A 26,505-nucleotide genomic window follows, 5' to 3' on the forward strand; every position below is an offset into this window, starting at 1 on the left:
CATGAACTATGTTTGGCATCCTGATATCCCCTCGCAGCACAGAGTGGTACCTTGCACGGAAGTGTTACTGGTGCAATAGAGAAGAGGAAACCAGGGTCACTGTACTCCAGTCCTCCAAACCCTCACTTCAACGACCTGCTGTTTAGGCACCTGGCCAGGCCAAGTAGAATACCATGAAAATGGGTTTTAAATGCTACCTCAAGGCGGCACATGCCAACAATATTCAGCTAAAGCATTAAAAACACCCTCCTAATCTACCCTTATACCAGTATCTGCCCATGAGAACTACAGTTTACAGTGTACACCACCCTAAGATCACTCAAAGTTTATGTTAACAGAGCAGCAAGTACAACTAAGGTTGCTAATAACAAACCAGTGAGTACCTAACACAGCCTGAGGTGTATCAGACACAGCAATGGAAAAGAACTACAATTTAGATCCTTTTTTGTTACCTTTAAAAGTCAGAATAAGAGGCTTGCAACTTTAAATTGGAAGTTTATTTTAACTTCTGCTTTGCATTCAGGAGACAGGTAATTTTTCGTCACACCATACAAAGTGCTGCTGAAAATATGTTGTGTTTTTCTGCAGTATAATTTTATTGCTGGCCTTCTGCCAAGAGTCTTTCTGGCAGCATCTCCCACAGTTGGAAACTGTGTATCTGGGTCAGAAAAGACAAGCCGCTTTTCAGAACAGCTCAATACGTTTGGCAGAGATGCTGATATTGTAATTGAACTCTTTCAGCAACTCTTTTTATGATGTACCCAGACACCAAACAAAACAAGATCTGCAATGTTGATTAATGTCAAAATAACTGACAGAGAAATATCAAAATAGTTTTCCCTCATGTTAAAAGTATCAACAAACTGAGGGGAACACATGAATTGTATTTCTTATGAGGATTCAGTGAGGAGCACAAGGCGGAGAAATCTGCAAAGTATGACTGACCTTCTACTTGTGCAGATATTTACTATTTTAAATCTGAACTCCCTGTACGCTGTACAGTTGGTTTCTTCGTTCTTCACCACCATATGAAGAGAAATCCTTGCCACTCACAACCATACAAGCATTCTGTAAAGAAGTGCAACTGTAACACTGGGATACATATTTAATAAGACTCAGACTGCTTCCAACAATAGGCTCAGCATTCCATTTCACCTGGAGACTGTATATTCATAGGACTTTTATTATTTTCCAAGTAATGCAATTCCTGGCAAAGTTGCATCTGGGTTAGCCTTTAGAAGACTGGAATTTTCCAGCCAAATGAGTAATTACAAAGCAACACTACAGTTAAAAGCTGGAAAGGTACTTCCTCTGGCAAATTCTTACACTTCATACAACAAATACCTGAGTCTAGTATTACTCGTGCCTGTTCAGTTCTCACAACATTTCAAGAAAAGGCTCCTGTGCTCAGAAATCTCTTAGGAGTAGCCTCTGTCAGGTAGCCCCAACATTCAGCTTTAACAAGTGCCAAAGACAGGATAGGCAGATACTTGATAAACAGATCTGAAATCATGGTGCCTGTGATCACCAGAACGGAGTAATCAAAGTCATCTTGCAGGGTCTAGAGCTCTGACAATGCTCACAGTGCAAGGAAAGCAGCTGCCCACTTCTCAGCATGAAGGAAGCTACCGAAAGAGCTCCTAGAGAGAATTCAGCTGTGCCAAGGAGGACAGGCATGGACAGAGAACTTGGGGACCCTCGGTTCAAAGATGCAACAAGGCACTTGCAACTGAAAATGGGTGAACACATGGATTCCCCTCCAGATTGTAGAGCAAGGAATGAAAAAACAGCCAAAGTAAATCACACTGATAAAGTAATTAAAGAAGTTGAAGAATTAAAGTCAAACAATCAGTTCATCTAGATTAATGTATTAAGGTAAAAGGAAACAGGGATGTGCAGAGCATAGCTTATATTTTTAGCTCCTGGAAAGAGGGTGAAGAAAAGATGGTCTAAGGGGAAATCATCACTAGCCTAACAGGAAGGTTGAAAAAGGAACACAGAGGCACAGTGTGAGCACGTATACAATCATTTAAAGAAGAAAATGGTGTATTTTATATAGAATCACACCATCCAATCTCAGAAAGAAATATACGTTAGTAGAAATAACTTCAGATATCAAATTATAATGTATAACAGAAAAATAGTTTTGGAAGGAATATAAATCCTTCTCCTTTAGGATTTAAGCTACTATTCACTACTGAGGACAGGAAGATATACCACCAAGCTCACGAAGTGGTCCTCAGAGCAGCACACCAGTTGCAGTCCTCAAGGTATTTTTTACATCTCTCTCCCTCCAGACTTTTACATGGCCTCATGTTCCCCGGCACCTGCACAATACCCAGCACACCAGTCACAGCTAGTGCTACAACGGGTCTCTAATGAAATAATCCTGAAAATGCCTTCATCTCGTGGTATGGGTGTCAAGATGCAAGACTGAGTAGAGACAGACCAAGTGCAAAAAAGAATTAAAAACTGGCTGTTGACACTGAAATAACAACTTGACATGTGAACATTAATAGTTTAATGTATTTCTTGCTCAACCAGTCAGAAACACCCAAAACTGAATGGCCTGTAAAACTGAGCACTAGAGAAAACAAAACATCTTGAAGGGAGCACTTCTTGGCAGGTGTCTTAAAAAAAGAAAAAATTTTTAAAAAAATCACAGATTAGATAGTACATAAATAATTAACAGCACAGTATTCATTGGAGACAAGGCAGAAACCACCACTGGATTCTCAATGTCTGTGAAATGTTAAACTGATTTCTGACTTCTAACATCCTAACACAGGCACTCCTGCTCTTCTTGCTAAACTGGACAATGGAAACCTGATGCTACTTTGCAGTACGCACCCATTTGTGAAGCAGTCGTAATTTGACATCCACACTCAAAATCATCCGAAATTCATAATGTAGACTACATTCATTTACAGTTGAAGAATTAACTAAATTAATAAAAAGGATTACATTACACTGAAATGACACTCACCATCTGCAAAGTCATTTTTCCAGAGACAGAGCTGGTTTGAGCAAAATTCTGGATCTATGCCTGAAATTATATCACATTCTCCAAAAAGAGAATCACAGTTCTACCTCCTCAAACACACAGTGCAGTTTAGTGCCATGCTGGGCTTCTCACCACCCAAGCCCTGACCTGCACTCGCATCCCAACACTAAAGCTTTATAGACCTTCAAACTCCTAGATACCTTCCATGTCCATATCATTTGCGTCCACTTCCTTACCTGCAAGGCTTTCTTTGCTCCAGAACCACAGTGGGAAGCAGCCACAATGTTTAACAGATTAAGAACAGGGACATTCCTTCCCTAGCACCCTTCAGCTTAACTGAAATAGCTGCAGTGCCCCAGTTTCTTTCCTGCTATGATTCATATCCCATAGACTGCAGGTTGACCTAAGCTGCAGCCTAACAACTAACTGCATTTGACACACACGACCAGGATGGGGAAAAGGCCAGCAAGATGTCACTCTTCCACCAAGAACATGTCTTCTACAGAACTGTGAGGCCAATGGCATACACATGGAAAAGGCTGGAAATCATGGCATTCTCTCCCTATGTTGGTAACAAATAAAATAAAATTTAAAAAAAGAGAGAGACTGGAGAACAAACTGTCCTACAGTAAAACTAGATCTGCTTGTATTGGTGGTTTGCACTTCTCATCAATTCCATGAGCCAACAGCAAAACACGTTTGCTGTAGTAGCTGTTCCCTGTTCTGCATCTCAAGCTAATACATATCTTGGTAATTAGCAAGATGAAAGAGAAAAGCAACACGGATCCTAAACCTCTGTGTTGTAAATAAAATAAATTTAGTAATTCTTTCTTACAAGTAACACAATATAAATACTATATTTGAGATTCACATTTTTCTAATGTTTACACAAAGTTTCAATTTCAAAGTATTAAGAAGTTTTTAAGAATAAATGCTATCCTTCTGACTAAAATTTCAGCAACCCTTAATGGCAAAATTTAAGCAACAGTTTCTCCCCTAGAATTTCTTCCCTGATGTCAGTATGTAAAGAAGCTGGCATTTTCAATATTGCAAATCCACACTGGCTACTGTGCACATCTGCCTTTCAGCTAGTTTAAACATTCATGACTTTCTACTTAAACGCATTTTCTAGTATGTCAGTCTTGCTGCTTCAGTGACTTTTTTTTTTTTTTTGATTAAAGAAAGAAGGTTTAAAAGGATTTGGAACAGAAGACCACTAGACTCTGCAAGTATTGTGCAAAGAGCTCTTATGCTCTCAGCCAATACACATCCTCCATCAGACTTTTACCATGTTTTAGTTCCACTACGACTACTGAACAAGTTCAGGTTAATTTCTTACTTCCTGTCTAATTGGCTATTTTGTCCAAGAACATCTTGTCAAAGGTTCTAGGTTACTAAAAGCTTCTTTAAGGGTTTTTTCTTGCCATCTCTCATCCATCCAACCCTGTTATTTTCAGTTTGGTTCTCTCTTATTCTCCTGTGTCTTAGATTATTATTTCCAGGGAAGTCTGAAGCTCAATGTCACCACAAGTAATGCCACAGAAGTGTCTGAAACAAAATCTGTAACTATGATCTTAGGCTGTTTCAGAAACAAAAGCCTCCTCTTTTGAAACACTCTTCCTTCACAACGCTGCAGATATGACCCGTACAGTCTCACCAGCCCAGAGGAGCAGAATCCTGTCTGCTGGCTGCTGCACCACTCAGGTCTTCAGTCCTGCCTGCAAGGGCTCACTGCAGCCCTCAGCAGGCACAGCACCCTCAGCTACAACAAAACAGAACCTGCAGTTTAATTAATTAATTTCTTCAACATGACTGACTTGAAATTGATTTTATAAGTCATTCACACAAAAAAGAGGGGAAAGGGGGATTTTTAGTAGAACTGTTTCTAAAAAGCACATGTTCCAAAAACCAGTATTCAACGCCAACGAATCAGTGTTAGTAAAGGAAGCATTTGGAGCGAGAAGAATGGTAGAAATACTATCTGCCAGGCAGAAGCTACCAAATTTCATTCAGAATATAGTGCAAGAACCCCTACAACAGAAAGCAAGGGGGATATCTCTCTAGGGAAGAGTACCCTGGCTGCCATCGATTTTCAGCCTCAGAACGCAATTATTTACTTCGAATGCACGATAACCCTACCAAAAGATTTGAATTAGTTTATTTAGGCATGAAAGCTAGCAAAAACATCCATAATGAAAGTAAAAAACAACAGAACCCCAACACATTCGATGGCAGAGAAAGAACTGTCCGTCTGACATTAGTGATGTAAGTCCACTATTCATGTCTTGAACACGATTTTGCAGGAGGAAGTCCTAGCTTGGCTAAGAAGAAAGCGAGCCACAAACAAACTTAGAGATTTACAAAACTAATACAACCCCACCCCCCCTATTTCCCGGAAAACCGTAAGAGTCTAAAAATATTTTAAATTGGCTTAATCCAGCATCTTCTTGCCTCAGCAGATCTACGCTGCATGCATGTGCTGTCAGATCTGCCAAATTCAGTTGCAAAACTCATCTATTATTCTTCTCTCCAGTTAGCACAATACAGCTATGTAAAAGGAAAAAAAAAAAAAGGTAACTTTAGCAGGCACCATCAGTGGTGGCAATGCTCAGTTTGAAGACCACAAGCCAGGTTGCAAAATTAATTTCTCAGTGTAAGTTATATCTGTCAGTCTCATCCTTAGGAACTTCCTGAGATGAGTAGTGAATTCCACAGCCTTTTTTGTTTGCTTATTTTTAATATGAAATTGAAATTTTAAAAGTTAGCAAAATTATGTTGAGGTGTCTAGCACTGTATTCTCCAATGTCTTTGGAGAACACAACTGTGTAAGTAATTGATCTTGAACTTGAGAAGTTACATTCAATCTTTTTTTTATCTTTTGAATTTCAAATAAAATCTGGGGGGGAAAAAGAAGCTATCAGTATTAATCTGCCAGTCCCACCTGGATGTCATTTTTAAGAACATGGACACAACTTTGCTGGTTTGGTCTCTTTTCTTTAAATTTCATACAGGGATATGAATTAGTTTAATCTCTCTTCATAGATAATGATGTCGTCTCTAGTGTGCCACTTTACTCAGAACAGCATGAAAGACACTTCTAGTTCTTCATTTGTTAATAGAAGGCTTCCTCAGTCTTTGCCATTCACCACTGTTCTTTAGATCAAGTAATCAACATCATACCTTGTTCTCGCTGTTAAAATTAAGCAACACATCTCTGAACAGCAAAATATAAGGCTATGATCAACATCAGTGTCTTGGAGGCAACATGCCTGCCACAAGCCACAGGAACCCGCTTTTTAGTGGGTTTGTGGAGGTTAATAACATGACATCCAGGTTAGGAAACAGAAGCCCACAATAGCCAGCTCCTGCAACTCCAGTGTAAAAGAGAATGCATACCCGTTTTTCTCTGAGGGAAGCAAACAGACTGTGCAATCAATAGCAGCATTCAAAATGCTCTCAGCTTTGCAGGGAGATTTATTTACAACAACAAAACTCTCACTTTCTCCCCAAAGCTCCCTTCATACACTATAGTTGCTAAAAGTAACACTTGAAATTACTATCAGGGGAAAGACTAGAGAAAAACAATCTAAGTTAGTTTATTTTGGGCCATTAACTGCATTTTCTGTCTAGCCACTTTGGTTCCCCTGATAACAGGAAACCTACTGTTCCTAAAAGCAACATTGATGGGATTTATTTTATTTTATTTTATTTTTCAAAAGAAGGTGCACTTGGAAAGCCACCCCTGTCAGGGTAGGAGAGCGCACAGTTCAAGATGCAGAGGGCAGGATCAAAACCAGAATTAAAAACCAGCTACTATACAAATTGATAGTATTCTCCTAAGCTGGGCAAAAGGATATAAAACCTTTCATCCCTCAGTGAGAAGTTATGAGGAAGCTAGATTACAGTCTTAACGTTTTTATTGCCTGCTTAGCCGCCTATGTAAATCTGCGTCCACGTCACAACACCATCATTATTACAGGATACCGCAGCAAGGAGAACAAGAACCAAAGGGACATGAACATTGAACTCTGCTCTCGTCAGCACGAAAAACCTGCTTGGTTTTCACAGTCTAAAACTAGACTTTTAGTAGTAAAAGAATGTCAGATTATATAGCTTATTCCACAGTTCAAACAAAATTCAACTCTAAAACCTGCAACTTTTGCGTTAATGAGAAAAATCCTTTTTAAAAAAAAGTACACAGATGTGTTGCTTTGTGCACTGAAAGAGCACTTGCTTCTGCTGTTTTACGAGTTCTTCTATTCACTTTGCATGGCTCCTCTATTGTGGAAACAGAAGTCTCTGTATTGGGCCTTCTCAGTGATATTTGGAAACTCCTACACTTACTGCAACAGAGTGTTCAGAGGCCAGTAAGAACCATTTAAAAAAGTTAGTTCCTCATTAATTAACTGCAGAAATACTTTAAAGAAAACAATAACAAGGTGAAAGAAGTTCTTCCAAAGGCTTTCTGCTTGTTTTGAGAGAAACAAAAAGGAAGTAATTAAACCTAGCTAACACTTTCTCACTTAGCATTTTGCTCTAAAGCATTTAGAACTTGCACATTGCAGGACCAGGAAAAGAATGCCAGAACCACCAGTGCAGAACTCTCAACACAAGAAAAGGTTGTCCCCGAAATTCAGTGGACAAATACTACCAGACAGTTTCATGCTTTACCGAGACGAAATCCACAAGTTAAATTTAGAATGATGATTTCTGCAGGCACTCTGATGTTTCTGTTCTAAATTTTCTAGAAATTGCAAATTAGAACTTGGCAGACTTTAAACTGACCCAGCATGTGTCTTCTGTAATCCAAATCATATTCTGTCCTATTACTCTGCAAAACTGTTAGGAAAAAAAATCATGCCTTTCAACACATGGTTTCAGACAAGTGACAGAGACATTCCATTTATCTCTGTGCTAAGAACAAAACTTAAGTAGTGTTTTTTCCTCTTGAAATATTGCCATGAAAATTAAAAGCTAATAGAGGAATCAAAGTTATCTCCATTGGAGAATAAGCATAGTTTGCTGAATAACACTACTTACATAACTGTATTAATTCAAAGTGGTTGTGGTAATTTTTTTCCATTTACCACGGGGAGAATATATCGCATTTCTAGACTCTCTGATCTCATTCTTAAATACTGCAACTAGATACTCACCAAAGTATGCAGGTGTTACCAAGCTGTTTTGTGGAAGCAACTGGCAATCCCTGCAACTTCACTAGCTTTGTCTCTGCAGCCACTCAAGAGATCAAGGTTTTTTGCAACACCATGAACAACAAACTGAATGAAACAGCTCAGAGGTTACAAATCAAAGAAATCTGCTTCTCCATCTACCGGTAAACAGACAGTACTACCCAACGTTCCATTGCTAACCTGTGGGAGATAGCAATCTTCAGGCTGGACTTAACAGCAGAGACTAAAAAACATTACTCAGTCTCTTCCATTTTGATTACAGTATCAAGCTTCAACGTGCTTTTATTAGCAAAAAAAAAAAATCAGACCTTAGCTACAAGCACAAGAATTTCACAACACTTCATAAACGTTACTTCTCCAATTACTGTAATAGGTGTAAATGTTATGCTGTTTGCATTTACAAGAGACCCCAATGCCCAACGACTTAAGTGACTTGCCCAATGCCATAGTAAATCAGTGGCAGGACTTGGAAAAGCAGTTAGTTTTTCATTTACTATACAGGCCAAGCATGGAGCACGCTCTCTCCCCCCCTTTCTAGCTTTCCACCCTTTACTTAGGCTTCTTTAGTTTAATTTGAACAGACATCACATTGCTGGCTGCTTTTGCTATTCAATCTCTCCCTCATAGGACCACAGCCATCCTTCACAGGTCAGCTTGGCAAACTGTCATAGTAAATGCTTGACAACAATTACCTGCAGATTCATGAGATCCAAATTAGCAATTAAATATCTGAATATGGTGTGATTAAACTCAGGAATCTAGTTCAGCATTCTGAATTAGACACATTTGTCCTATTTTCAGGCATCAAATTTTTTGAGCACTCCACTCTTTCGAAAAAGTCAAACTGACGTGGACTCAGGAACCTATGTCTTTTTCAAAAGAGGACAATGGAGTCCCTCTTTTGTTAGGCAGCAGGACACACACAGTCTGTTCTCAGGAAGAAGAGGAGTCAGAAAAATAAGAACATTTCAGGATACTAGCAAGGGACCTGAGCCATTTGCAAGATAAGGGGAAGCTTTGCAGCCCCACTCTATAAAGCAGCCCACTCCTCAGCATCGAGCATCTCACTCTGGACACCAAATTCTAGCATATAATTTCATTTTGAAAAAAAACCCAACAAAACCAAAGGTAGTTGTCTTTGCCACTTGGTGTTTCTAAAGCTCTACGTGGCATAGGAGCAGGCTACGGAGTTCATTCTTCTCTCTCTCTCAAAAAACAAACAAACAAAAAAATCAACCAATCAAAAAAAAAAATCAGCCTTCACACTAGGTATTAGGTAGCCATGTAAAACACCCAAAAACAAACAAAAAGGATGGAGGGTCTGACAGCATCTCTCTTACAAATCAGAAAATAAATTGGCAATTCCTGTATGACCAGGAATGCATGTCATCATTTCCCCTCCCTGTACCCAAATCACGCACCTCAAACAGCATCTCTTCAATCTTATCCACACTAAGCTCCAGCCATCTAACAGCAGTTTATAATTTCTGTGAGTTCATTCAGGGTGGCTACTTTGATCCTAGATCTGTTGACAAGGAGACTACAGAATGTGTACTACAATATGATGATCCCTACAACAAGCCCAACTCTGCCAAAAGGCCACTTTTTATCCCTGTTGATGCTACTTTTTCCTCCTTCTAACCCCAACTTCTCTTAGGCTCCCAAGAAACAAACGTACTGCTTCCTGTGGGCTTCATGCATTCTGGATATTTGGATCTCCAGGCAAGCCATTTTGTCTCCTGTACAGCAAACACAGAGAGGTCTAAAAGCTACCGGCTCTTCTCCTTGCCCCCATACTAATCTTAACAGCTACCCTCTTTAATTGCTTCTGCGCTGGAATATCTGCAAGCTGTTCTTGTGCTGCAGCACTCAACTGCTACAGAGAGACTGGCAAGAGGAAACCCAGTTTTGCACTACTGCAGCCTGGAAGCACTGCAATGTGGAAGAACAGCACAGAAGGCCCTATGAACCAACCCTGCAGGAATTTTGCCTGCTCTCCCCCTTCCCTCCAACCTCCCCATTACGTATCAGGAAGAGAACAGCAAGCTTTTGCAACCTCATGACAAACTTGGAAGATATTTTTCTTTCTCAACAAGAGCAGCCAAAACCCATTTTTCAATCTTTTCCACACTAACAACCTTCTCTCTACACACTTCTATGAATGAACACTACAAAGTCCTTTTACAGTATATAGACTGTCAAGTTTTCTGATCTGTTCCAAGACAAGTTCAAAAGAACTTAAGACTGTATTTTGTACGTGCATATAATTGAACTACTATCCAATCTATCAACACAAATGCTACACATGCACACAAAGTCTTTTCAGGAGATATGCCAAACTTTGTTAGAATAGAATATTTTCAGTTGGAAGGGACCTACAATGACAGTCCAACTGTAACACAAGAGGAGCACAAATAATGGAAATGGAGCAAGGAAAAGGAAACAGAGGGGAAGTACAGCAAATCCCTGTACTCCTCAGCTCTCAGCCAAAATTCAGTCTTCTATGTACTGTGCATGAGATTTGCCACTGTACTGGGTGATGAGGGTAAAGAGAACTCATTGAGACAAGGTGCACCTGCTAAAACTGGCAGTAAAACCAGTGGACTACTGCAAATCAGTAGTGCCCAGTGCAAACAGAAAGCAAGTCTTTGTTCTTCTGGCACAAGAGAACTCCTTTACTGCGAGTACCACAGACAGATCAAACATTTACGAGCAAAAGAAAAGAAGCTATCCAAGGGATTTATATTAAAATAAAGATTACAGATTGCAGTGCAAAAGAAAACAATAAACGTACCACTGAGTCCCATGCCCAGACAAGCTCTCCTTGAGCAGTTCTTCCTCTGAAGGAGAGCTCCAAGGAGACAGCCTGAGCCAACAGTTTCTACAGCAACTGCAGAAGCACCAGTACAATGATATTCAAACCCTGCAGTAACTGCAGAAGCATGAGTAAACTGGATACTCCAAATACTGAAGGAACATTTGACAGTTTTGCCTGAACTCTCTCTACCTCATTGGGCAATTCATTGATCCCAATCAGCTTAGCTCAACTCTGTATTTGCCTGTTCCTCTGCAAACTCTTCCGAATCCTCTTTACCCTTAATATTCTTTCAGTACACTTGTTCCCCTCCAAAATTTCATGGAACTCGACACAGCCATCAGAGAAAGTTTTGTAGACATGGTGCTGGAAGGATGACAGACATCATCCTGTAAGGGAGAGATCAACTGCATCTTTGTATGGTGCTGCTGCAACTTCTCACTGAGGGTGGAATGCTGTTATGACAATGACGTTATGCTTATGTTGCATTACTAAAAGCACACTTGGAAGCATCTCAACAGGAACCAAAACAGAGGTATGTTACTACCCAACTACACAGAAAAAGCAGATTCATTTGTAACATGCGGTTATTTTAACACTAATGCAGAATCCATAGTATGGAACAGAAAATATTGCACCTATGCACTTGGTAAGTTTTTCAACTAAGAACTGTAGTTTATTGAAGAATGTTTAGGGCAGGCCATATCTCATTTCCCTTTTAAGAATCTGCTTTAATAAGTCACAGCGCCTCAACAGTTGCAGCTTTATCAGTAGTTCCACATAAGCACTCTTTGCAAGAGTTTTTTCTTAACTCTGCAGTCTTACTTTGTTTCGAACTGAAACTTGGCATGTAGCTGAGGCTCCTGACCCACAGCAAGAAGTTAAACAACATTGCTCGTTTGTTTTTAAAAGGGTCAGGAAGTCTCCAGTTTCAGGTTCTTCAGTGTTCGGGGTGGAGGGGAACAATACATACAGTCACAATTCAGGAACATTCAGTATTCAACTCCTGTCTGCAAAGAATAAGGGTTAATCAAAGAACTGTCAAAGATGTACTTTGTAAACTGCTCTTATTATTGGTTTATTACATGAGGCCACATCCACAAAACCAGATTTTTGGTCAAGAGTTCACTACTTATATAATGCTGACTCCCAGCTACCTGCTTTAAACAATATCCTTTATCTCATGGGCTAACAAAAGGAAAATGATTGAATTCCCCCAAAAGATAAAGCAGACTGTACGGAAATAATCAACCCGCAAAAGAATCTTATTCCCACACTAATGTTAGTAGAAAAGAAACAAAGATGAAAATATTTTGGTTTTATTTTTGTGCCTTTTATCATGATCGATTCAAATCGTACCATCACTATTTACACGGTGACAGTTGTTTTTTTTCTAAAATGTGAAGTACTAGGAAATCTAAAGTGGAAAAGTATCTTATAAGTTGTTAAAGCATAAGCATGCAAAGAAGACTTCTAGATCAAATTTATTCCTTAGCAAGCTAGTTCTGAAGGAATAAAGAGTACAGATCCAGCCAACCATCTTTTAATACAAAGTAACATTAAAAAATTATTTATTTAGCAACTACAAACAGTGTCAGGTTTCACATAATTTGCTAGGACTGAAAATTCAACCAAACTTTTAAAATTGTCGAAAATACCCCAGTTACAGGAGGTTCTTGTTCGCCTCCAAGGTGGGAGTCATGATTCTTTTCTCTTACACAAATTTAGACAACTGTGTTCTCTCTTCAGCCTCCTGGCCATCTGTAGAGATGAGGAGGTGTGTACAGATGTGGGCTCAGAGCAGAACAAGCTACTTCTCTGAGCTCGTATTTTTGGCAGTCACCAATTTCACCCTCACCCACCAGAAGCAAAGAAGTTATCAGCTTTGTCTCCCCCCACCTTCCCAGTATTTGCCTTTCTTCCTGGCTTTTCTAGAACACTTGTCACCATATTTACCACAGTACATTTATTACCGGTTTTAAAATTACAGTTTTTGTAACAGAAGGAAACATTTCAGGTCTTTACAGGGGAACTTCAGACACAAAGAAATGCAATTTTGCAGTAAATCAGTGGCAGAACCTGAAAAGGGGCCAAATGCTCCCCTAATCAATACTTTCAGTTTAATCACCACACCTTCTTCACTGGATCACAATGTTGCTCTGTGCCTGGTATTGAAGAGTTTACTCACTGGGCTTTTTACCAGTTTCCAGTTTTAGAAGGAATGCTCACAATTATTCTGGGCTTGACTGTGATGCACACATCATAACATCCCCGGTTACCATGCAGAAGCAGCACTACATTTTAAGCCCAGTGACACACTCTTTAAGGTCATCCAAATGGCATAGCTGATTACTTTAAAGAAACAAATTAAGTCCCTATATGATTAAAGACTTGGACAGCATGACCGCGTAACCAAAGAAGCCCTAATCTATTTGTTAAGTCTAATTATCTAGACATCAAATCAAGAGATCATGAAGCATTAGGACATTGAATAGCTGCTTACCAAACACTTTTAGCTCTCTGAAAAGATGACAATCACTAAGAATCTATGACATGGAAAAGGCATTCTTCAAAGCAGAGGTGGGGAGAAATCAGTTCTTGGGCATTTATATTTTCCTCTCATCTTCTGTTGAGCTAAACCAGCTACCAGAGTAAAGGGAAAAAGATTAGGATTGGAAGAGGAGTAGAAATCCAAATGTTCTAAGTCTCTGTACCATATGCATTTACAAAATAATTCCAGAAGATATCTGAGACTACATCTGAGATCTCATCTCTCCATCTAGCAACGTCAAAAGTCTTTGTGAGGCAAATAAGATGAGCCCAAGCTCCTTCACTTTAGTCAAAGTCCAGCTGCCAGCTCCAATAGGTTCTCAGGTAGGATTTCAGTCTAGTGTACTTAAGGGGAGGGGAAAAAAAAAAAATCTCCAGTTCTCACTGCACTTACTATTCATGAAAGGAACTGCAGAAGCCAAGAACTGAGGCCGCACAAATTTTTCTTTCTCTTTGTTTTAGGGTGAGGAGTTACATAACTAATATTCATCTAAAGTATTGCTAATTAACAGAAGACCCCCACCTAGGCACACCTTTATTTCTTTATATAAAAAGAAAAAAAAAATTAGCCAGCCAGGTTTCTAGAATCCTCCTCCGCAGTAAAGTACAATCCAACCTGAAATTTCTCTTACTAATCTACTCTAAAGTCAGTCCAGGCTTGGCTCTGGGATGCACAACTACCACAATGTATGATATTATGGGGTTAAACACTTCCCAGATTTTTATGGGTACCTTCCAATCCTCAATTTTCTCTACAAGCACTTCATAGTCTTCCATATCGTCCTTTATGGATTCCTTGCAACCCCTTCCTTTCAACTATCTTACTTGGAGCTCCATATTCCCTACTTGTCCCATCATACCACAGCCCCCAGCTTTCCAGTGGCTGCGTGTATTCTCCAGTACTTCACTCCCTGAAGACACATGCTGTACACCTACAGCTCCCCCTTCTATTCCAGAGTCTTTTCCATTAAAGCAAATATTAAAAAATTGTCATATTATACATATGGAAATCATGCAAAGTAGATAGGGAAAGTAGAAAAGTACTAAGCGCATAGAGGGTCAGAGAGCAAACTACAGCACCCCATAACCAGAGAAAAAGAGCAAGTTTCCCTATGCAAAGAGCTGCCCCTTCAGCACAGAAGTATCAAAAATAGGTATAAATGACTAATTTTCCTTCTTGTCTTCATACTGGAAAATTGATGTCTTCACCCAGATTCAGCATCAGTTACACACCTATCAGAACATCACACAGCTTCCTCACAGCAGAGCTGGAAAAACCAGCCATGCAGGTTGTGCTGACTGCTACCACTCCTCACCAGCTCGGAGCTGCAGAAGCACTATAGCCACGCTTAGGACGAGATAATTAACACCACATAAATAGCTGTTACTTAAATTCAACTCCAAAATTGATTAAATGTTAACACACGTTAGTCAGCACTTTCAGATCCACTGATAACATGTTATTTGTTTCTATGGTTAACAAAAACATCCGCAACCCAATCTCATTCATCTTATCTACATAAGGTTACACCGTTGGACCCTTTATGATCATGCTTACATATCATAACAGAAACACAGCACCAGCTTCACTCTTGACAGCTGACTCCCATAGGACAGAGAACTCAAATGCCTTCTTTTTTTCTTTTTAATACAAGCTGTAATTTGTTTTTTAAATGGACTGATTTGTACTGTCTTAACTGCAGGCTTTCACCCAGTCTCCAGGTGATATGTTTAGTACAACCATTCAATGTCTTGCTAAGCAGGCTGTAAAAAGACCATTTAAGTTAAATACCTTCTTTATTCAGGTATATACCAGCTAGCAATTTTAAGACCATCACCTATTTCAACAATAGCAACTAAATTCAGTGGGGTGCAGCATGCTGGATTGTTTCCTTGCTGAATTTTGTACACTCTTTTTAAAGAGCAAATATAAGGACACTCAAGAGAGATACCATGTTTATGGAAAGGGTTAAATAGGCTCTTGGTAACAATGCTTTGGCTGCTACACCATAACAAAAAACAAAGCCACTTAATGCCCTGCAATAAGTAATGAAATTCTTTTACGCCTCCTCCAAGATTAACCATGACTTATCGCAATCCACTGTTACAGGACCCACCCCCTTTAAAATACAGAATAAAAAAGGTATATCAGTTTCACAGTATCATTGGCACTAGGACAAACCATTTTGTGGCAAAATCTCACTGGAGGAAATCAGCAGTGTTGCGTGTCCAAGAAGACCCTGCTCCCAAGCCTCAAGTCGCCTCAGCCTCCGCAGTGACTGTTTTGGCCAAAGCTCATTTCTAGAAACACGCAACACTTGTTTCCAAACCAGCTTCAAAGAGCTTGTGTGTCTGGGCTTCACACACACCTGTACTCTCTTTTTGCTCTTCCAGGAAGGCAGGTACTGCCAGCTGAGAACTAGGATTAGGGGAAGATTTTGTTTAAGGTCATAATCAACTCAATCCAATAGCTTGGGGGAAACTTTTCCACATGTAACATCATACCTGTGTCTCAGAGAATACTAAAGACACTTTAGGGCCCAATACTTAAAACACTATGCTAACACTCAACTTTGCTGTATTACAAGTCAAACAAGAAATGTGTTCAGTGAAAGTGTCCCCCTTCCCAAGAATCAGAGGAAATAGAGAAGTAAAGGCCTCCAAAACCAGCTTGCCCTTTTCTGCTCCTACTATGGGGCAATTTCTAAGAGGCAACATCACTTTCTCACCACTGAGTTCATTTACTGTCTAGCCAAATGCCAAGTTCTGCTTCAATCATTGTTTCACTTCTTCAGCACTAACTATATCAAAGTTTAACGACCAAAATCTTAATCAATTCTTTTTTCTAAGATTTCTTCAAGTTCTGTGACGTCTCATGATTACCCACTAGTAAGAGTGTGCTGCCCAACCAGATATTCAAACATTCAATTTTTCAATAAAGTCAATTTAAAGTAAATGCACAAAAAGAACAAGAAGCAGCAAAATTTAATTTACTGTGATAGCCAGACACACCCCAATTTTTTTTATTTTTAAGCATACAATTAAGAGTAATTTAATTCCCCTATGTAGACATTACATGAAAGAGAAACATTACCGTAAGAAGAGCTTAGTAGTATTGGTACACAAACCTTACGACAGATAAATTAGAGCCTAGTAAAACAGCATATAATTTACATTTTGTTATGTCAATCACAAGTAGCATCTTGAGGCTCTTAAATAGTATGCCAAACCACAACATAAGAGAACTAATTTAAATCAACCCATGCGGCAGGATCACTTAAGTTTCCACAATCTGAGATCCCCTAAAATGAGTTAGCAGTTGGATTTCATAAGATTATTCCTCTTCAACATCCATTCACACCTGTAATTTACCAGCATGTTATGAAAATATTTTACTACAAGAGTCATAAAGTTTTGCATAGTTATAGAAAAATCAATGAAGTAAAACAACAAGGGCATGGTTTTTAATAATCCATGGCCGTTATTACTCGAGAAGCCAATCAGCAAGTGTGCAGGGGGTGCAGTAATACAGCAGCCCCACTCAGTTGCACGGAAAATCCACACATTGGATCAGTCCCAGAGTTCTTGGTTTTAGCCAGCAGAGGAGGGACAGAGCAGCCCAGTACCATGCTTTAAATACCTTTCAGTAACAGCAGAACAAACGACATACCCTGAATTTTTTCTTATGCTTCTCCTATAACCAGCACCTTGTCTACATTCCGATACCGCACAGGAAATTAACAGAAAGGTCAGTATACGTATTGCAAAGCAAAAGTATGAATACAAGGCAACAGACCAACATGGAGTGGGGTCCAAGAATTCTCAGTCCTCTTCCATTCCATGATGTTTAGAGTGAGAGGACCAGAAACGTAAGGTAATTTAGCTACAAAATAAAGTCCAAAAACCCAAAGTGCAAGAAGTTTATGTTAACTCACTCATATAATTTGTAAGAATTCCCACGCATGTTTTTTCTTAAAGGGACATGAATTAAGGTTTTCAAAAAAGTTAAACAGAAACACTATCCCTCTGTGAGTTGACACAGTGTGTGCCACTATCTATGTTTTCTGTCATCATTGCTCAGTGAAAGACCTGCACGTAAGAAGGAAAAACTACACAAGTGCCAAGAAATGCAGAAGTACAACTGAAAAAATATTGTCTCTAGTCTTGCAGCTTATATCAATTATCGCTTTTAATAAAAAACATAAGCAAATATTTTCAGGTAGGGCAGCCTGGGCTTCTGTTTCCTTAAATATGAAGTACAAAGTTTCTATTTGTCAAATCACGCTGCAAATACAACAAATGTACTCAAACTATGATTTCTACAGAAATGTTTGAGACTTGCATTTTCCTGCTATTTAAATCTGTAACTGTTTTTCATGTTGCTTTAAACAGGAATTTTCCTTTTGATTTCATCACTGCAGTATATACAGCAGTAAAGCAATCTTTACTTGCCAATATTGCTCAGTTTATAGCAAATCCAGGACACTACATCAGCCAAGTGCTCCTCATGTGTATGTTGTTAGAACAGAAAAGTCCTCCCTCCCCCAGCCTCGATACAAAGCAAGTAACAGAAATCAAAATGCTGTGCTGAAGTCCTCTGTTGGCATGGCTAGACTTACCACAAATCCTAACTCACCAAGAGCTCAGAGTTAGCCTAGTGAGGTGTAGATTGAACCTCTGCATTCTCACTCACCTAGCATCTCCCTCAGATGACCAACACGTTCCTGGGTACCTTCCTCTCAACTGCCCAAAGTACTCTCCCTCACCCAGCCCAGTCTATAGAAATACACAAACTGCCACTTTTTTACTGTTTCATATTTACACTTAGATATGTTGGCCACTTCTAGGTGTATGTACATCACCACAACCAAGGACAAGACTCTGCAAATTTCTCTTCTATGTTTTAACAGATACCTCAACAAGTATGCTCACAGTGGCTTTTTACACACTCAAAAGCTTGTTAACCAGCCAGGGCACTTCCCTCTCCCCTCTTTCCAGCTATGGACGTGCTCTTCAAAGAGCTCTATTTACATGCCAAGTTACAAAGTTCAGCTGCTTCCAAAGCAACGTGGAAAAAGTGCAGCTTTTATGATTCTACAGTGAGGTTTTTCACAACATGAAGCAGCTTCTTAAGATGACTTTTTTTTTTTTTTTAATTTCCAAACAGGATTTCACAGTTCAAAAAAAAAAAAACCCAAAAACAAAAAAACACCAAAAAAACCCTCAGTCCACCCACAGGCCTTTGAGGAACATTAACTGAGGGGCTTCAAAAGAAGAGAGCTCTGCAACCTTAAGCATCATGTTACTGAATGAACATGGAAACAACGGAAAAAACTGCTTTCAAGTCAGAAACAAGGGTGACCAAAACCTGCATATCCACGAGAATTTAAACTACTTCTCCAATGTTTTGGCATGGCATGTCTTTTGCCATCTTCTGTTATGTCTTTCCATTTGCTTACTCTTTCTTCTCATTTGCTTCCGAACCTTTGGTATGAAACCAATCGTGTCTGAAATTCCTTCTAGGACAAACCACGAGGCTGGATTCGGTCACTTCTTCAGCAACATTCGTACCAGTTATCACCTGGGGCTCCCCCCCAGTCCCCAGAACACAAGTATTTCTAGACAGAATCTTTCTCTGGTTCCCCAAGAAATTAAGTCCTAGATTTCTACCTTGCATTTAGCCTGTCAACCACTTGGAGCAAGAACTGGCACTTCATCAGCATCTTCTTTGTGGAGAGATGACAATATTGTCAATAGTTCAGTAATAATGATTAGTTTGGATGAACAGCCTATGCAAATAAAACCCCTTTATAAAAACAGGAATAAGAAAATTAGCAAGGACTAAAGATTCTACTAGAAATGCCAAAGCAGCACTAGACTTGCACCGTCAATGACAAGATTCTGAGAAACAGAAAACTGAAAGTACTAAAACCTTACTACTAACAATCCTTACCCACTCTTTTCTCCATTTCTCCCTTCATTCTACACCAGCACGAAACAGAGCAAAATGATTGGAAAGTTCCAGAGAGAAGAGAATGACACGTGCCAAGAACTTCCAGAGGCAAGTCCAACTTCCTAAAAATGACCAGGAATTTAGTAGAAGCTACAGCCAAGCTACAGTCTGCTGACATGGATTTCTTCTGCCTCTCTACACTGGCAGGAAATAACTACAACCCAGCTTTTACAAGTTTTTCATGGCCATCTAAGAGGTGGACTATTTAAATTCTTGGAAAACACTTTTGTTTTTCAGAGACTACAAGCAATGACCTTGTGCAAATAAAGGAATACAGCAACACAACCTCTACAGAGACACTGTCAGGCCTTCCTCCCTTCCCATTCCAAAAGTTTTGGTTTTAAGGCCTCCCCTCCAAGTACAGACAGCGCTGTTCCATCCTCCTTCCTTCCTTCCTGCAAACATTAGGCCCCCTCTGCCTACACAGTTGCTTCCTTTGGGTCTCTCAAAAATGGTTACCATATCTTTAAAAATAAAATCAAATAAGACCAAGTTTTGCCAACAGTCCTTCCTTCTTCATTCTTTCCAAGGATGTTAAATTATTCTGCATGAATGAAGAAAATTGTTTTAATTTTCTGTCTTTACCCTAGAAGGCCAGGTTTCAAATGCTCACTAGAACACACAGCTATTTTAATTTAAGTTAAAGTTGTGCAAACATTTTTTGGAACTGGAGATTTGAAATACCTTATGTTCCTGACAACAATGTCCACTTAAGTCTTTCTTTACTTATACCACACTTAGAATTTCTAAGTTTACAGGAAAAAGTATGATAAAACTTTTGAAAAATGTTAACAAACTATAGTACACACCTAAAGAAAAAAATAATTCACACATATCCAGGACCCCCCATTTTATAAATTTTTTGTACTGCCGTATTCTGTGCACAAGCTACTTGGAATGCACGCTCTCTGGAGCGGGACATTTTCTTCTTACTTTCTGTAAATCACACGGCACCATTTTCAGAGCCGTGTAAATAAATAATAAGACATTTAGCTAGATAACACATATTTCTATTTTGATTCAAAACTCAAGTTTCGCTCTACTCACTAGCCTGCATATGACTCCCTGGTTATCCCTTTTAAGTTCTCACTTCCAGAAAAATTAGTGGGTTAATGATTAACAATCCAGCGCAAAGCAAATCCAGAATGAAGGGGGGGGGAACAAAAACCAACAACACCGAACAAACCACCATAAACCAAAACACTGATGATATCTTCCTCAAAACCAGGAAGCCTGTGAAGGTACCAGAGGGACGCAGGTCTCCCGAGCACCGCGCAGAAGCTGACGGGCTACCGAGAACATCGCTGCTTCCAAAAGCGGGTCAGCGGAGCGGACAGGGCGATGCGCTGCAACGACCGAGCTAGAGCAAACTTTTGACGGTGAGCCATGGCTGCCGCGCAGCCAGCTCGCCCGCCCCGGCTCACACACCTCCCCTCACCCGGCACCTGGCCGCAGCGCGGGCGGGCGAGCGACGGCGGGGCTGTCAGGGACGGGACCGCTGGCTCTGCCCGGCCGGAGGACCACCGCGCACCGCACACACCGGGCAAGTTCCAACACCCCCCCCCCCCCAGCCCCACCGCGCCGTCCTGACCCGGCCGCAGCTCCAGCTCGCCCGCCCGCAGCCACCTGCGCGCCCGCCGACAGGTACGCGCCGCGCAGCCGGCGGAAGGGCGGCCGCCTGCGCGCACCGCGGCGCCGAGCCCCTCATCGCCGCCCCCGCCCGCGGGCTGGCGGCCCCTCAGGGGCGCGGAGGACCCCCTCCCGCCCGCCCCAACGGCCGCCGCGCCCCTCCGCGCGCGCAGCAGCGCCCCCCCTCACGCACCGCCTCCCATCCCCCCGCGCCGCCCCCCGCGCCGTGTCCTGCCCTTGCCTCCTGCCCGCAGTGCCCGGTGCAGTGGGAGGAGCGGTGCCCGGCGCCCGCCTCCCCTCCGGGGCGCGCAGGGAGGGCTGTCTGCCGCCCCGACCCCTCCCCGCCGCCAGCCCCGCCGCTCGCCCGCCTCACCCCGCTCGCCGCCGGCCCCGGCGCAGCCCCCCGGCCCCGTCCCGGCTCCGTGGCCCCGTCCGGCTCCTCCGGCTCCGCAGCGGCGAGCGGGGCTCCGGCACGTGACAGCGCCCAGCGCCCCCATAGGCTGGGGCTGCCGGGCAACGTGAGCCCGCCCCCTCCCTGCACCTGAGAGAGAGCCTTACGCCAACTGCGTAGGGGGGGGTGCCGGGCCGCCGCGCCAATTCCGTAGCGGCGCGGAACCAGCCGTTTCCTCCCTCCTCGCGGCAGGCCAGCGCAGCCTTACGGAATTGACGTAAAGCTTCTCGGCTCGGCCGGCCCGGTTTCCTACCTGGGGCCGCTACTCCTTGCGTAAACTGCGTAATCCCACCCGCCGCCCGGGGAGAGGGCTCCCTGCAGTTCAGAGAGCTCCTGCAGCTACGTGGGTTAGCAGCGGCCAAGCCTGCACCTAGGAACGTCACTTACGTAAAGCCCCTCAAAGAGGTTAGTGTTTCTTACGAATTCTCCGTAATGTCGTCAACGCGGGCGCTGCACCTGAGAGGGCTCCCGTTGCGCAAATGCCGTAGGTGCTAGCGTGTCGGGCGCAGAGTGCGTAAGCGGCGCGGTAGGGTCCTCCCCATCCCCGGCTGAGGGGCGGCCGGGCCTGGCGGCGGGGCGGGAGGCAGGTGTGTGTGTGTGGGGAGGATCGTCCCTGCCCCGTCCCCGCTCAGGGCGGGGAGGAGCCGCCGCCCCCGCGCCGGGGCATCTCGGCGGAGACTGGGCGTGTGGTTTCACCGTCACCCGGCCCCGCTTGCAGCGGCCCAGGGCCGTGAGCGTGAATACTCACCACAGGCAGACCCGTCCCCGCCGGCTGAAGGGGCAGGGAGGTGCTGGGCTGGCGGGTGCTGACAGGGCCTGGCCGCTGGGCCAGAGGGAGGGATGGGGCAAGGCTGAGGGGAGGGTGTGAGGCAGGGCCCTGGCGCCCCTTACCCACGCAGTGCACGTCCTTGATGGATTTTATATCCCACTGCAACATCTAAAGCGGTGCAGAAAGAGAGCCCTTTCCTAAATTGAGCTGAGAAGTAGTGTTCCCGTGTAAGGAGTTGTTCTCCATATGGCAACCTCAGTGGTTGTCTGAGGACATTAAAATCAATGCAGATTTGTGGTGTGTTTAGGCAGGTTGGGCTGCATAAGGAGTACGGCGTTCAATGATCTCCATCTTTCTCTTCTAGAAATCAAGACACATGGGTTCAAGTTAGCTTTCAGCTGCCCTGTGATAATTCTTCCTAATCCCAGACATCTGACTGTTCTAGAGCAGATGGGCACTATGGTGAAGTTGAAGAGAGAGCTCCAAGTACTGTTGTTCATCAGACTCTTCAGAGAAGTGCTAGTGTGCCAAAACCTTTAGGTACGAGGAGGGAGGGTTGAGTCTGGTGGGTTTTTTCTTCTTTGGATGTGCGTTCCATAGAACCTTTATGGTTTTGCTTCAACACTCAAATGACTGATATCTTCACATGAGTGCTTCAAAATTTCTGCTAGGTTTTCTGGGTTAAGTGCCTTTTCAAACTCAGCTTTCCACATATAAGTCCATGGCAATCATATTTAATATCACTTTTTACACTTTTCAAAACTAATTTTATATAGGCTGTAAAGATGAAAGACAGTTGACTGGGGAGCTCTATGCCAAAATAATCAGTACACAACATGCTGTGCTGAAGCGGCCTATGAGGGAACTTTGGCAAAAGGCAGTAGGATCAGGAGATTTGCAGTGCTGAAGTGAAACAGTAACTTCCATTCAAAAGAGTGATTGGCAGCATTAGAGTGGAAGTAGAAAACGTGTGCGTTAATAACTTTACGTGTAGTGAGAGGTCCAGCTTGTTCAAATTAAACTTACATTTTGTATACTTCTTTGTGAGCCTGTGGCTAAAGAGTCACCCTAGTTCTGAACAGTCAGATATAGCTTTACTTTTGTAACAAACTTTTATCTCATGATGTTTAAGGATTGAAAGGAGAAACAAATCTGAGGAATTTCAATTACTGCTTTCCAGTCTAGAACCAGGAGGTTTCAAAGCAATGGATGAGTTTAGCCTTAAAATATTAGTGTAGGCCTTGAGAAGGGGCGAGAAGATAATAGCTAGAAAATCAAGGACTGGTCCAAGGACTTAATGTGAGAACATTTTTATTTGAAATTGATTACAGCGAATAGAGGCACAGTACAAATATAGCCCAGAGGAAGGCTGCTGGAGGAGATAGTGGAATGGGAAGGGGCAGCTGTGAAAATTAGTGGCTGTGAAGTGAAGCTGGAAATGTAGTAAGGAGAGAAAAATCTGCAAGAGATGGCATCTCAGTGAAGTTTTTGCAGAGGCAGAAGAAGGATATTTTCAGCTGTGGTCTGAGTGAAATCTTGAATTTTTCTGTTGCGTTCTCCCTTGGGCTAATGATTTGCCAAGGGCAAAAACACAGAGGAAAGGGGATTGATGGATTAATTTAGAATACAGGGGATTGGAAGAGCTTTGTTGCTGCAGTACAAGGATATAAATTTAAAAAGGAAAAGAACATCTGAGTTTTGGGAAAAAAGTTAACATCTGTCTTTAGGCTTCATGGAATAAAAAGGCAGAAAATTGAATTTATATCTCTAAGTATACTCAATAAGAGACGGGGACTTGAATTGTGCCAAAGGCAACCTGGAATTAGAGTTACCTTGATGAAAGTTAAAGTAATTAATATTTTTGCTCTTTCTTAGGACAAAATACTGGCATAGAGATTTTTTTTTTTTTTTTAATATATGATGGAAATAATGTGTGTTTCCTGCAGATCTTTTCATAGAAATATTTAAGACATTGTCAAGTATTCTTGAATGTTACCAGCATCCCCTAGACAACTGAAGGAATCACAAAGGCTGTAGAGGTGCAGACACTAAGTTAGGTGAAACACTTTGCTGGAGGTCACACACACAACAAGTAGCATAGTCTGGATTAGAATTCCTAGCCTTGTCGTCATTCCAGTAGGCTGTCCTCACAGTCATGAGCAGAAGCAAATCTAAAGGGTGATATTATCTTTGAAAATACAAAGTTTATGTTGTTAGTGTGTAATTTGGATTTTTTTTTTCTTTTTTTGAAAGAGGTTGACTATCTAAATGATTCCAGCAAATCTAAACTTTCTAGGAAAAGTGAGTGTGGAAAGGGAACTCATAGTTAACTTCTGAATACTGCATAGTGGCTTGTCTTGTCTCTTTGTATCTCCTGACTGGCCAGATTAGGTTAGGATGGTCTGATTTTAAGTACTATGTAGGTTTTGTGCTGTAACAAGTGTATATAATGGAATAAAACCAATTATGTGAGACCAGTATACAGATCTGAGATGTTAATGCAGAGAACAGTCTTGGTGACTGAAGTCTTCTAAGACTATGATTTCACTGATGTTTACTGACACAATAAATGTAGAATTAGTCTGTAAAAAACTCTCTGTTCCTGAACTGATTTTCCTCCTTGTAGATCTCATACCTGATTATGCCATATTCTATAAATGTGATAAAGAGATTTTATTACCAGTATTAAATAAAAAATAGAGGCAAGGCAGGAGCTAGTATATATGACCAGCATGTGAAGGCAGTTTTCCTGGGGACCAGAAAAACCCAGAAAAACAGAGGGATCCTTTACAAAAAGTTGTTGATAGCTACCGGTTTTAAGCTTGGAGTGAACCAGGCACTGAAATCTGCAGTGAGGCAGCACCACAGGATGGTATACTTGGATGATCTAGCATCAGCTACAAATACTACATTAAGGACTAAATGGCTATTAGCTATAGCAAAGGGAAAAATCCTAAGTGAGCAAGGATGAAATGTAACCTATCAAATTTCAAGTGTTTGGTATTGTTTACAGACAAATGGGAATGTTCACGTAGTGCCTGAGGGAAGAGGTATTTTTCTCTTGTTATAACTCAGAAACGAAATCTCTGTTTGAGACTTACCATTGTCCAGTGACCCAGTTCTTTACAGGTTTCAAATTCTGCCTTTAGACATGTACTAAAGTTAATGGGATTTGTGCAAAGATATCTGAGGACAGACTTCGAATTTGAAAAAAATAACTCTGTGTGAGGCATGTATTTTAAAAATCTTCATAGAACAAGCTATCTTTTCATGTGAAATTAGTCTCATAGGCTTCACAAGAACTTATAACAAAAAATTGGAAAATTTGAAAAGGAACTTGTTCGACTTCACATCTTTTTAATCTATAAAAACAAATAATTGCATATGCTTAACTTTAATTTCAGTAGGACTAATCACATTTAATGTGGCTGTTTGCATGCTTTGAAGTTTGGCAGTGGTTGAATACTTTACACACAGGAGGCTTGGATTTAGAAAGGTGATAAGCTAAGAAGATGACTTGCAAATGTGAAGTGTTTTGAAGAAAATCTTGACGTTCGAAAAAGCAGCTCATCTTTAATGACAAGAATGAAGTCAAAAACAGTTCCATACAACGTAAAATGGTGTCCAAAGCCACTCTTCTGTCTTGCTGTATTTGCTTGTGTGGAGAGAAGTCATGAGAAAAGAAGGGAGGTAGAATGCCAAAGGATACAGAAAACAAAGTGGAAAGGTATGATGTCATCTGGCTTCTACAAAAAAACCCCCAACAACATAGAGAGCAGAAGGTGAAAGTTAAAGGATTATAATATAATCAACATAAAAATAGATGTTGAGTAGATTAAAACTGCATTCGGAAAGGGTAAACATATTTTTAAAAATCCCCTATCTTTACAGGGCGACTGTGCAAGTATTAAAACCCAGAGTCAATAAAAATATTTCTGCAAATCTGCATTAAAATCACAGGCTAAATATCTGAGTAGTCAATTGCTGGGAGTGGTCTGCGGATGCAGGAAGGGAAATCAACAGTGAAAACTTGGCAGATTTTAATTGAATCTGTTTCTCTGCAGGATGTGGGCAGAAGAGTC

At 41.4% G+C, this 26,505-nt stretch overlaps 1 protein-coding gene across 1 annotated transcript in view; it reads right to left on the bottom strand.

Moving 5' to 3' along the window:
* STRBP (spermatid perinuclear RNA binding protein) overlaps nucleotides 1-15,794 on the bottom strand; it is a 53,453-nt gene extending 37,659 nt beyond the window's left edge. Inside the window, exon 1 of the mRNA XM_050907680.1 lies at nucleotides 15,744-15,794. The gene's annotated coding sequence lies outside the window, so the exon portion shown is untranslated. The remainder of the gene's footprint in view (nucleotides 1-15,743) is intronic.
* Nucleotides 15,795-26,505: the final 10,711 nt, after the last annotated feature.

This window comes from Gymnogyps californianus, chromosome 18, assembly GCF_018139145.2.
Source record: "Gymnogyps californianus isolate 813 chromosome 18, ASM1813914v2, whole genome shotgun sequence".
Lineage (NCBI taxonomy): Eukaryota > Metazoa > Chordata > Aves > Accipitriformes > Cathartidae > Gymnogyps > Gymnogyps californianus.